Raw genomic sequence first — 13,373 nt, forward strand, 5'->3', positions numbered from 1 at the left:
GTCCATTCTACTCAAAGCAATGTACACAGTGAATGCAATCCCTACCAAAATTCCAATGGTATTTTTCACAGAAATAGAGCAAATCATCCTAATATTTGTGTGGAACCACAAAGGATCCCAAAGAGCCAAAGCAACCCTGAGAAAGGAGAATAGGCTGGAGGCATCTTCCTCCCGACTTCACACTACATTATGAAGCTACAGTCACCAGAAAAGTGTGCAATTGGCACAAAAACAGGCTCACGGATCAGAGGAACAGAACAGAGAGCTCAGTATTCAACCCATATGGCTGGGGTCGGTTAATTTATGACGAAGGGGCCAAGAACACACCAAGGGGAAGGACAGTGCCCACAATAAACAGCGCTAGGAAAACTGGATGCCACACGCCACATAACGACACTGGACACCATCTACACTGCACAAAAAACTGACTAAAAACCCAGTTTTCCACATCAAGCCCTTCCTGGGTCGCATGAAGACGGACTTCCCTCAACAGTCAGTCGCACACGGGAAGCTTCTCCCCACTTTTCCTCACTTCTCCTCACCTTTTCCTCTCGGCTTCACCTGGGTCGTCAGGAAACTCAGCTCCTGTCAGTATGGACGCAGCCCCAAGTTGTCCTGAAGCCGAAACCCTGGTGAGTCCTAAGAAGGCTGAGCTCCTGTCGGCAGAGATGCTGACCCGGGGCATCCGAAGGCGAAGCCCAGTCGGTGCCTGAGGAGACACAACTCCTTTCGGCTGCGCGGAGCTCAGGCCTCAGTGGAATGCGCATGCTCTGTGGGTCAGAGAGGCGGTCTCGGCCCCCCTGTGGTCAGTGCAGGAAGTGCAGGCCGTACCTACCTCACAGGTCACTGGAGACAGCGCCCCCTACTGGCAGAACTGCTGAATCTGTTAAACTGTGGAAATTCAAACCTAAATGGAGACAGCATCCTATAATTTCTCCCAAAATACTTAAGGAACAACTAATTGGAAACCGTATGGAATGAAATGAATGTTTATAACTTACACCAAATTCACCCATAATTATTCATAGACAAATCTTAAATGCAAAACTATTCAAAATTACAGAAGACATAGAGGAAAATTGAGAGGAGGTTGGGTTTGGTTATGTACATCATGAGCTCTAACACACAACACAAAAAGGCAATCCTCAAAGAAAAACAAGGAATACCACGGACTTTGTAAAATTAAAGATTTCTACTCTGTGAAAGGCCTTACTCAGAAAATCAAAAGTCACAAACTGAGAGAAAAATATTTGCAAACACATGTCTAACAAAGGATTTGTTTCAAAACATACAAAGAACTCTAACATAAACAACCCCATTAAAAATAGGAAAAGCTCTGAACAAACACCTGGTCAAAGAAGATAGTACACAGATAGTACACAAAACTATGCCCAGGATTGAGGGGCAAAGAAACATTGGTCCAGCTCAAGTCTCTGAGTCATGTGTGACCCTGGACTAGTCCTGTCCTTCCTGGAGGCCTCAGAAAGATGGAGAGGGACAAGGGGAGTGAGGGAAGGTTATGCTTTAACCTAACTCTAACTCTAACCTATAACCCTAACACCCTAATCTATAGCCCTAAACCTAACAACCCTAGACCCTTGATCCTGACACCTCAGCTCTAATCCCTGACCCTGACCATTACCCTCTACCCTGACTATCCAACTCTGACCATAATCTTAAACCCTGACACCTAAGCCCTGACACTGACTCTGACAGCAGACCTTAATCCTAGCAAAGTGGATACCAAGGAATGACTCTATAATCTCTCAAATAAACCAAGGGAATAAATCTTCATGATCTTGCATTTAGCAATGGTTTCTTAGATCTGACATCAAAGCACAAGCAATGAAAGAAAAAATAGATATATTGGATTTCCTCAAAGTTAAAAAATTTATTGCATCAAAACTGCTATCCAGAAAGTAAAAAGACAGCCCACAGAACAGAAGAAAATATTTGCACATTATATATCTAATGAGTCTGTTATCCAGAACATATCAAGAAACTCAACAACAAAAACACAAAGAACTCAGTTTTTAAAATGCACAAAGGACTTGACCAGACTCTTCAGAAAAGACATACAAATGGTCAACATACAATGGAAAAGATGTCAAACATCAGTAGTCATGATGGATATGCAAATTAATACCATAATTCAATACACCTTCAAACACACTAGAATTGTTATAGTCAAGAAAAATAAAAAATACAAATACTGGCAACAATGTAGAGCAAATGGAACTGTAAACATTGCTTGTGGAAATGTAAAATGATGCAACCTATGTGCACAATACTTTGACATTTCCTCAAAAAGATAAATGTAAAGTATGATAGGATTCAACAACTCCACTCCTAGTGAGAATTAAAAACAGGTGTTCAAACAAAAAGTTGTACACGAATATTCATAGCAGCACTGTTCACAATAGCTAAGAGGTAGAAACAATTAAAATGTCAATCAACAAGTGAATAAATAAACAAAATGCAGCACATCCATGAACTGCCATATTATTCTAACATATAAATGAATAGAGTAAAATGGTGCAATCACTGTGAAAACAATATGGCAGCTCCTCAAAAAGTTAAACACAGAGTTAACATATGATCTGTCAATTCCACTTCAGGGTATTTACTCAAAATATTTGAAAGCAGGGACTGGAACAGATATTTGTACACTCATATTCATAGCAGCATCATTCACAATAACAAAAGGTGGAAGCAACCCAAGTGTCCATTGATGGATAAATGGGTAAATGGAATGTGGTATATTCATAAGGAAATATTATTCAAGGAAATATTATTTCCTTGAAAACAAAGGAAATTCTGACACATGCTACAACATGGATGAACCTTGAAGTTACTATGCTAATTGAAATAAGTTAGTTACAGAAGGACAAATTATTTGATTCCACTTACATAAGGTATCCAGAGGACTCAAATTCAAAGACAGAAAGAATGTGGTTGCAGGAGCTGAGAAGAGATAGTGTTTAATGGATACAGTTTCACTTGGGGAAAATGAAAAAGTTTGGGAGATGAATGGTGAGGATATTTTTGTAACGATGTAGATGCAATGAATGTCACAGAACTGTATATGTAAAATGGTTTAAATGGTAAATGTTATGTTATGTGTTTTTAATCACAAAGGAAAAAATGAAGTACTGATACATGCTACAACACGGATGATCCTAAGTGAAAGAAGCCATACAGGAAAGGCCACCAGGTCACATACCCATCCTGTACTTTAAATCCATCAAGATTTTGAATATGAGGCAAAGTCTCAGTTAGGGTTCCAGAGGGGAAAAAAAAAGAAAGAAAACTGGATCACAATGAAAAAAGACATTTTCATAGAGTTGGAGCAGATGGTGAAAGTTGAAGTGGACCTGTGGATTGGATTATTATAAGAAATTGTAATGATTCTCATTTGGTAATTAAGTGCTTGTTCCCTGAGAGTGTATCCGTGTTTTGGGTAAAACACACTGGAGTGTTTTGTGTGAAGTGCCAAATGTGAGTACTTCGTGCTGCTATTGAAATTTTTCTATACATTTGAAATTACTGGAAAATGAATTATATTTCAAAACAATCATGTCAATAAAAGGACAGAAACGTAGAGAAGACATGAAACTTTGTATAGAGGCCAAGCTTTACCCAGATCCTGCTCACTCAAAGTGATGATGCAATTCGCCCTTATAAGATTTCACATGTTTTTAAGGGGCACTGTGGGAAGATTATAATAGTAGCCACTATGTCTTGGGTGTTGTGGATGACCCGGATGTGGTAGAAATAGTGGGATTTCTAATTCCAGTTTTGTACATCAAATCACCAAGAAACTATTAGAACTAATAAATGAATTCAGTAAAGCTGCAGGATACAAAATCAATACACTAAAATCAGTTGTGTTTCTATACACAAATAATGAACCATCAGAGAGAGAAATTAAGAAAACAATCTCATTTACAATAACGTCAAAAGAACCAAATAACTGGGAATGAATTGAACCCAAGAGTGTGAAAGAGTTGCACACTGAAAACCCTAAGACATCGATGAAGAAACTGAGGACACAAATAAACGGAAAGATATATTGTGCTTTTGGACGGAAAGAATTAGTAGTGCTAAAATGTCCATTCTACCCAAAACAATATGCACTTCAATGACATTCCTACCGAAATTCCAAAGGCATTTTTCACAGAAACTGAACAATCCTGACATGTGTATGGAACAACAAAAGACCCTGAACAGCCAAGGGGATCCCGAGAAAGGAGAACAGCAGCTGGAGGAAACCCACTCACTGACTTGAAACCATATTACAGAGCTACAGGAACCAAACAGTGTAGAAATGGCACTAAAAGAGGCACATGGGCCAGAGGAATAGACCAGAGAGCCCAGGAATAAGCCCATACATATGTGGTCAGTTAATTTATGACAAAGCTGCCAAGAACATACACCAGGGAAAGGTCAGTCCCCTCCATAAATTGTGTGTGTTATAAAGAGAAGGGAGAGAATTACTGTGTTGGTGACTTGGGGACATTTGGAGGAGTTTCTGACAGCGGGGATGCAATCTGTCTGTCTTTTCCCTCCTTGGTAGAAATCTCCATATGACCTGAGCCTCTCTAAGAATCCTCTCTGAATTGGGGTCTGAAGACATCAGAGCTGAGATTCAAGTTGTCTTCACAGACAGTATCTCAAGGTTGAGTACAAGCATCATTTCAACAAGGTAATGTAAAATGCTATTTTTGCCCTTTGTTCCAAACGGGTAACAGGGGAAGTGTTGGTAGGGGCCTAGTGTTTGGAGCTATCTGATTTGACTGGACCTGTTCATTCATCCCAACTGGCCTCACACCCATTTGAGTTACTGGCAATGACCAAGCCGAATCCAGAGACTCGCTAGCGGGAAGGACACTGATGGCAACTTTCCTATTACCTGTCCTGTTGGTTTCTCTGCACTTTCTGTTCACTAGGCTGTGTCACTTCCTATGGTACCTGGGTATCAGGTTTTTAATATGGTTTTCACCAATTATGAGACTAGAAAGAACAGAAATCAGGCCATTCCATGAAATCTCTCTGAAACTGGAGGACAGAGTCACTTTCTTTATTCTCCTGGTTTAACAGGTCAATTAGTTGCTGCTCATTACCACCTAGCCCTGTTTTACCATCACACCAGTCAACTGAGATTTACCCATATTTATATTTACACTGGTTTGACCTCAAAGAGCCTTCTTGATCAAACATGTGAACGACTTCACCTCAATCTGGAAATACTGGAAAGGTAGAATAAATCCAGTTTAATGTAATTTATGTAAATAATTTATTAAAGGGAATTCCCTTAGTGGTAAAGGTCAATATTTACCATCAAGTAAAAATAAATATAATACTGATACGTGTGTTCACACGTCCAATCACGTAAGTTAATTCACGTGTCTGGCGTACATTGTCACGTGCATGCAGCCTCTACAAGTGGCTGTGCTTTTGTGTATGTTACTGTACAGTACTGTATAGAATACAGTACAGTATCTTTATTTCAAGCCCAGGATGTCCAGAAGTGAGCATAAAAGCAGTGGTGACGTAGCTGGTACTACTGTACTTTTCAAGGTACTCTACTGCAAGATTAAAAATGTTTTATTTTTTGTGCTTGTTATGTATTATTTGTGTGAAAGTATTATAAACCTATTACAGTGCAGTACTATATAGCTGATTGTGTTAGTTGGGTACCTAGGCTAACTTTGCTGGACTTACAAACAAATTGGACTTACAAACACACTCTTGGAACAGAACTTGTTCTTATGTAGGGGACTTACTCTATATGCACATATAAACACACACACACAATGACGTGGGCACACACACACGTGCACACGGGCAGACACACGTCCTCTGCTAAAGTTACCAATAGCTTTTGACGTCAGTGAAACCCCACAATTTTACAAGTTTACTCTGTGGAATGAGCTGGCTCTGGGTTTAAATCCTGCCTCTGGCTGTAGGACAGGGCACAGATCACTGCACCTCCTTGCACAGTTTTCCTCTTCTATTAAACAACACTCACTACAGAAGGGTTAATGTGAGGATCAGACAGAATACTGACTAATAAACCGGTGCTTCTCAAACTCCCAAGTGCACATGAACCATCTGGAAATCTTGTTACAATGCAGATGCTGATTCAGATTCTCAAGTGGGGCTTGACGTTCTAAGTTCCTAGGTGATGTTATGCTTCTGGTCCACGGACCAAACTTTGCGTAGAGAGGCACATACTCAAATTTTACAAAAGGGAAACAAAAATCACTATCCGGTGGTCCTGCCAGCCAAGTAAGAGAAGAAAGCTAAGAAAGGATTTTTTTTGGTGCCCAACGTGAGCTTGGCATGAACTCAGTTTCTCTAGGTGTGGAGAGGATAACACATTTGGGGCCAGGCTTTATTCTGTCCCCTCATGAGCCTCAGCATAACTTCATTCCCATTCTTCTGCCCTGGGCTAGCCAGGGGCCACAGGAACCCACAGAGATGGGGAGTCTCATACCTGTCAGAGTCTTGGCAAATCTCCACCACAGCCGCCACGGCCTTCAAGTGCACGTTGGGTCGGTAGGAGTGGATGTAGTCAGGGAACAGCTGTTCCTGGAGTCCCCGTTCAAGGCCGTGGAATCTATAGCTACCTGGAAGAGAAGATAGGCGAATGGGTAAATTTAAAGTGAACACATTTCAGGACTTCCCTGGTGGTCCAGTGGTAATGGATCCACCTTCCAATGCAAGGGATGCGAGTTCAATCCCTCGTCAGGGAACGAAGATCCCACATGCCACAGGGCAACTAAGTCCGCACGCCACAACTACTGAGCTCGCGTCTCAAGGAGAGCCTGTGTGCCACAAACTATAGAGCCCACGCGCCCTGGAGCCCGTGTGCCACAACTAGAGAGAAGCCCAAACGCCGCAATGAAGAGACCTCGCGCTGCAACGAAAGATCCCGCATGCCTCAACTAAGACCCGATGCGGCCAAGAAAATAAATAAAATAAATAAATATTTTTTAAAAAATAAAGTGAACACATCTCGTAAGAATCGTGATCAGCCCTGAGAGAGACAAGGCCTGAGGGGGAGGAAAGCAGTACGTTACACACCCTGCTGATAAGCAGAGTTAGAGAAAAAAATTCATTAGCTTTAAAAACTAGTTATTAACTTGGTTGAGGCCATTTCTGTAGTCTTCAGTCTCCCTCTCCCCCATGCCCTCTCTTCTCTGTGTCCAAAATGGAATTTGAGATTGATGTACAGGTCAGAAAGCCCAGCCGCTCTAATCCACAACGTCACCAGGCAGCAAGGTCAAGGGTGGAATATCATAATTCACTAAGAAAAGTCTTCTGTGCTCTCCGGGCAGGAGGATTCCATGTCTGAGGCCTAGGTAAACTCCCTTAAAACTGAAGATGTTAAAGATGCGGTCTGTATATCAAAGCCATTGTTGTTGTTTTGTTTTTTTTAACATCCAACTATTACTTTGTTTATGTTACTATGCTTAATTTACATGGAAAAGACAACCAAGCAGTTCTGCCCCATATCAGGAAAAGTTTCCAATCAACACCAGTTATGTGGTGACAAATAACTAGGAATGGTGGCATCTTTGGATCAAGACTGACAAGGAAGAATGGGCTCTGATGCTACAGTTCATCTCCAACAAGAATATGGCACAATGGCCAGCACAAACCATACTAACACTGAACCTTTAGCACTGGTCACAAATTCGGATCTCTTTTCTGAAGCTAGCAAATCAACTGAAATACCTGGGTTAAAAAAAAGTTTTAAAATGAAGCCCGAATTAATTTAAGAACCATGCTCTTGACACATTTTCCTTTCAGAATTTACATAAAACACTTTTTCACTCTAATAGCCCAGGGTTTTTTCCTCACATAGCCCACCATGTAGCTGCAGATAGACTGTTCTGCCTCAAGATGTAAACATAGGGGGAAAAAAAATTAACGGCATCTGCGTAATATTCTCTCTACACACTGCTGTTGGATGGGAAATAGATAATTAAAAAAAGAAAGAAAGGAAGGGAGGAAGGAAGGAAGGAAGGAAAAGAGAGAAAGAAAGAAAGGAAGGAAGGAAGGAAGAAAGAAAGAAAGAAAGAAAGAAAGAGAAAGAAAGAAAGAAAGGTTCCATTATAGATTCTCACAACCTCTTGTTCCACAGTTCATGAATCTTACACTGATGCTAGGGTGACAATGTATGTAAGTGGACTTTTGTTTTCAGTGAAGAAGACCTGGGAAAAAGATGGATTTATCTCTTTTTCTCCAAGAGTTATCAGATGGTGCACGCTCCCCAAAGCCCTCACTTTCTCGAACTAGAGCACTTTCTAGGATCACACGGCCTTCCTTGTAACGCTGGGTGTCTTCAGTGGCAAACTCATAGATCCATCCCAGTTTGCTATTGCAGTTTTTGCAGCTCACATCTCGAACCATGTGGCAGCCAGTGAGCATGACCCGGTCTTGAACTTCACTGTACTGCAGGTTAACTACCTTGTTAAAAGGTAGTTAAAAAGAAATGCTCTGCCAGTGGCGCCTGTGAATTGAGTGGAGATGAGTTCTGAGTGGTTGGTCAGGATCGTATCGCAGTTTGCACAGGAAAACAGATGGGTACCACCGATATGATCAAGGAAAATCCTGCCCATTTTTATAGTTGAAGTTCTAAAAACCCCGAGCAGCTGTGAGATCCAAGGCCACCAGCGGCTCTTTGGTCTTCGGCTGAGATGAAGCCTCAAAGCCATTGTTACTTTCATGAGTGGCAAGTTGCAAAGAGATGCGTTGAATTGGTTATAATAAAATTTCTGCCAGAAGAAGCTCTGTGTAAGGCTCCATTCATGTAAAAACTCCTGCCCACGCCAGAGAAGATGCCTGAATGCTATGGCATTGTCAGCGGCAAGTGGAGAAGAGAAACCTCTGCAGACAGAGGTCACCAAGTTGTCATTATCTTTGAAATTCCTAAATTTTTTCTGACCGCCAACATCATCATCATCTAAATAAAAGTTGACTCACCCAACACTTCTTTTTTTTAACATATATATATATATTCTTTTTCATATTCTTTTCCATTATGATTTGTCACAGAATATTGAATATAGTTCCCTGTGCTATAAGTAGGATCTTGTTGTTTATCCATTCTGCACACAATAGTTTGCCTCTGTTAATCCCAAACTCCCATTCTTTTCCTCCCCTCCCCCCTACCTTGGCAACCACAAGTCTGTTCTCTATGTCTGTGAGTCTGTTTTTTTCCATAGATACATTGATTTGCATTGTATTTTAGATTCCACATATACGTGCTATCATATGGTATTTGTCTTTCTCTCTCTGAATTACTTCACTTAGTATGAAAATCTCTAGGTCCATCCATGTTGCTGCAAATGGCATTATTTCATTCTTTTTTTATGGCTGAGTAGTATTCCATTGTACATATGTACCCCATCTTCTTTATCCATTCATCTGTCAATGGACATTTAGGTTGTTTCCATGTCTTGGCTATTGTGAATTGTGCTGCTGTGAACATAGAGGTGCATGTATCTTTTCAAATTATAGTTTTGTCTGGGTAAATGCCTAAGAGTGGGATTGCTGGATCGTGTGGCAACTCTATTTTTAGTCTTTTGAGGAACCTCCATATTGTTTTCCATAGTTCACCCAACACTTCTTAGCAACAACAACGCCAAAATGATTAAGCCTGGGGAGTGGGGCTAAACCGGGAAGGCTCATTTCTTCTGATTTCTAACATCATCACCATTTCAGTGAAAGTTAGCCCAGCAAACACCTCTCCAAAGAAATGCATAAGCTTGGGGGTGGAGAGTGGGGAGAGAGGGATTAAAATGAAAGGAGTTGTAGAGAAAGAAAGGAGTGTTCATGGTGCATCCAGCCCAGCAGAGTCCATTCACTGGCTGACTGATGACAGAAGACTCTATTTTCTCTTAAGATCTTTTGAATGCGAAACATTATTTTGTATAATTTTTGGCAAAATTCCATTATAACAAATAACTGGAATATCCCATTGGACTTAAGGTGGGATGTTAGCTCTGGAAGGACAGTGGAAAGGGGCTATGTGCTCTGTGTCTGCTTCTGAGGGACCCGATGCTAAGAGCAACGTTGATGGAAAAAAAATGCCACCATGTCTTATACTGTAAGCCTGCAATCAAACCAAAGTAACCAGAAGAGAAAAAACAATAGGCTAACAGTAATTCACTTACAACCTCTCTTTTTTTCTTTCGTAAAGTTTTTTTTTTTCTCATCACTGAGTTTTCCCCCTTTTCATCCTTACCGCTCCACAGGACTATGTTGAAAATAAATTGAGGCAGGATTCACATTCTATTTTCAGAATCTCCAGATGTTTTCAACAAGGTAGTACAAAGCGATAAAATGCTAGTACTAAGTGTTTCAAAAGGAAAGGTTGTGTGAAGAAAAATTGTACAGTATTTCCCCAACCCTTAGACGCTCTTACTTTGGACAACAAAGGGAAGAAGGGAAACCCTACTGGGTGTCAGACACCTGTGCTGACTGCTTTATAAGCACTGTGTTATTTCATTTTCATGAAAACTCTGCAAGGTAGAGATTGTTAGTCCTTTTCATTAATGAAGAGCCTGATACCCAAAGGTGATGAAAATCACAAGGTCATAGGGGATGGAACTGGGTTTAAACCCAAGTCTACATGGTTTCAAAGACTTTACTTCTCCATGGTATCATTATACACCCAAGAGAATGAGGAAGTCTGTGACCAGCATATCCAGACATCTCATGGGTATGTTTTATTTCTATAAAGAATGAGGGGATTTGGCCTGGAGGCAGGGAGACTAACCAGGAGACAACGACAGTAATTTAAGAGAGAAGAAATGTCTTGAATAAACAGCTCTTTATAACATGTGAGACACAGTATCTTCTGAGACAGATTTTTATCCTGAAAGTGAAAGCCAATCCACTGGAAAAAAGAGAGGAAGACAACAGGCGAAGGGCCTTTTTGTCATGAATTGTGTGAAAAGCTAGTGGTGGCGGGAGCCTACATGCATTTTGTGCACAAGAAGAAGGTGTAAAGCACTCCAGGACCCACCCACGGGGCCCCAGCCAGATAGAGGTCTGGATACATGTAGACAATCCCTGGAAAACTCCAAGGAGAACACTCAAGAGGTACCTGAGAGACAGGGTTTGGAGAAATCAAACATCTCAGGGCCTCCTGGACTTACTAAGCTCCAACACAAATCCGCCATTCTCTGCCTTTCTGTCCTGACGAGGCACACTTAAGAGATCATGTCACCTCACGTATGTGTACATAGTGTTTAAAAGGTAAAAATAGTGCTGGGAAGGCTAGAAGTAAAGCCACCTCTTTCTCTCCTACTAAGGAAAGCAGCTTAAAACTCCGGAGAATTCTAGAGAATGCAAGGATGTTATTATGAAGATAACCTTGACTCTGCTCTGATTTATTAATATCACTGCAAGTACTGCAAATCATTGGCAGGTGTTGATACTTTATTATTAATAACAAGTACCTGTGACTCCTGTCACTTCTGTTTATGATGCCCCTCATTGTTAGGCATCTCACTCTATTTATGTTTCTTTCTTCCTTTCTTCCTTCCTTCCTTTCTTCCTTCCTTCCTTCCTTCCTTCCTTCCTTCCTTCCTTCCTTCCTTTCTTCCTTCCTTCCTTTCTTCCTTCCTCCCTCCCTCCCTCTCTCTCTCTCTCTCTTTCTTTCTTTCTTTCTTTGCCATGACATGTGGCATGTTAGTTCTCAGACCAGGGATTGAACCTGTGCCCCCTGCAGTGGAAATGAATATACACAATATTAACTACTCACCTCCAACATGTTTACTTCCAAATGGAAAAATCCTTTCTTTATGTGAATAAAGGTGACCATGGAGGCCCAGAGCGTTCTCTTTCAGGGAACTTGTGAAGAGAAGACAGAGAAATGCATGGTGCAAACCATACATTCAGTTTGATTCCAAAAGATTCAGATGCAGATGAGAATAAATATTCCACCATTAACCTATTTTTTTCTCTGCAATTATTCCTTATAGTCAGTGTAATCTGAAGGTTTTCACTCATTATGGTGGACTCCAATCATCTGGTGATGGGAAGAATCAAAGCCTCTATTTCCTGGAATACTACATAAAACTTCTCTGGAAACATAATATCTCTGCTTCCTACTAACTGGAATGTGGTATTTTAAAGTCAGAAGTCCACATGCGTATCAAGAAACCCTATGATACAAGACACTTTTTAATCCAAACCTGTAAAAGCAGGATCTCCTTAAGACAAACCAAGGGTTCAAGCAAAATACCATGTTGCTACCAGAGACCTGGAGAGAAACAGGAAGTCTTTTAAGTACAATGAAAAAACAACTCACAAACCTCAGAGCAACTATTTTAAAGAAATATTTAGAAGCTCTAGGAAAGCGCTTGTCTCCTGCTGGGAAGCTCACTGGACCCCATCAGCTCCTGCTTCCAATAAATAATGCTGGGATTGTGTCTGGAAGAATAAACATGAGACTGAGCACGCACAGGAACGGTATAGGTTTGATGTCTGAGTGTTTTCACACAGTAACACGTGAGCGAGCAGACATTTGGTTCCATTCTAGGCAAGCTCTTCTCATCAGACCACTGAAAACTGCCCAGGATTCAACAGCCACTCCTACCATGGACAGATGCTTCCTTTTATGGAATGCTCAGGGGAAATCACCTGGTTTTGATGTGGTTTGAGTTTGATCCTGTGAAACCATCAGAACTTCCCACCAGAGATAAATGAGGAGATTCTGGCCTTTATCAGTATGTGTGATGAACACAGGTGTCCTGGCTGTACTTGCCAACCCTCCTATTTTTATCCATCTCCCTACATGTGACTACCTTTGACCTACTCTGAGCTCAGACCCCTGATCTGTTAGAGTGACTCTGTCAGTCTTTCTTTAAAAATGGACAGGCAACAAAATGAATTTAACCTAGAAGCAGCAGATCAGCAAGGGAAATGAAAACATCAGAAGTTATCTAATCACAGCCACAGCCATTCAGGGCTCTGTCTTATCTGCTGGGTAATAAAAATGGGATGTTCCTAAACTTGAAGGGCATCCAATCAAATAAGTAAAGTTGTTGCTTACCTCTGGCTCTTGGGGGGGATTTCTGTGTAGTTTAACCAGTGTATACTAACTACAAAACATTGGCATGGGTTTGAAACACCTATGTTCTAGGAAAGGTTTTTTTGGCAGGGGGCAGGGGTGGGCAGGGGGAAGTTTGTCTTGACAGAAAGCAAAAAATAAAACACAAACGTCTTTGAGAACAAGGATTGTTAAGCGGGCAGTAGAAAAAAAGGAATGGGGAGAAAAGAATATCTCCTCTGAAGTCAAGGTAGCTTTTCCAGAAAAGTAGGGTTTAGTCTCAGCTTAAGAACACTTTTAA

At 41.0% G+C, this 13,373-nt stretch overlaps 1 pseudogene across 1 annotated transcript; it reads right to left on the reverse strand.

Annotated features, from left to right (window-relative positions):
* Positions 1–836: 836 nt before the first annotated feature.
* LOC309974003 (protein yippee-like 5) lies at positions 837–8,630 on the reverse strand (annotated as a pseudogene). Its single transcript has 3 exons — positions 8,223–8,630; positions 6,500–6,632; positions 837–891 (listed from the first exon to the last, which is right to left on the reverse strand). The product of its transcript is annotated as a protein yippee-like 5 (transcript).
* Between the last annotated feature and the right edge of the window lie 4,743 nt (positions 8,631–13,373).

Source organism: Leucopleurus acutus (assembly GCF_964270905.1).
Source record: "Leucopleurus acutus genome assembly, chromosome: 17".
NCBI classification, from domain to species: domain Eukaryota; kingdom Metazoa; phylum Chordata; class Mammalia; order Artiodactyla; family Delphinidae; genus Leucopleurus; species Leucopleurus acutus.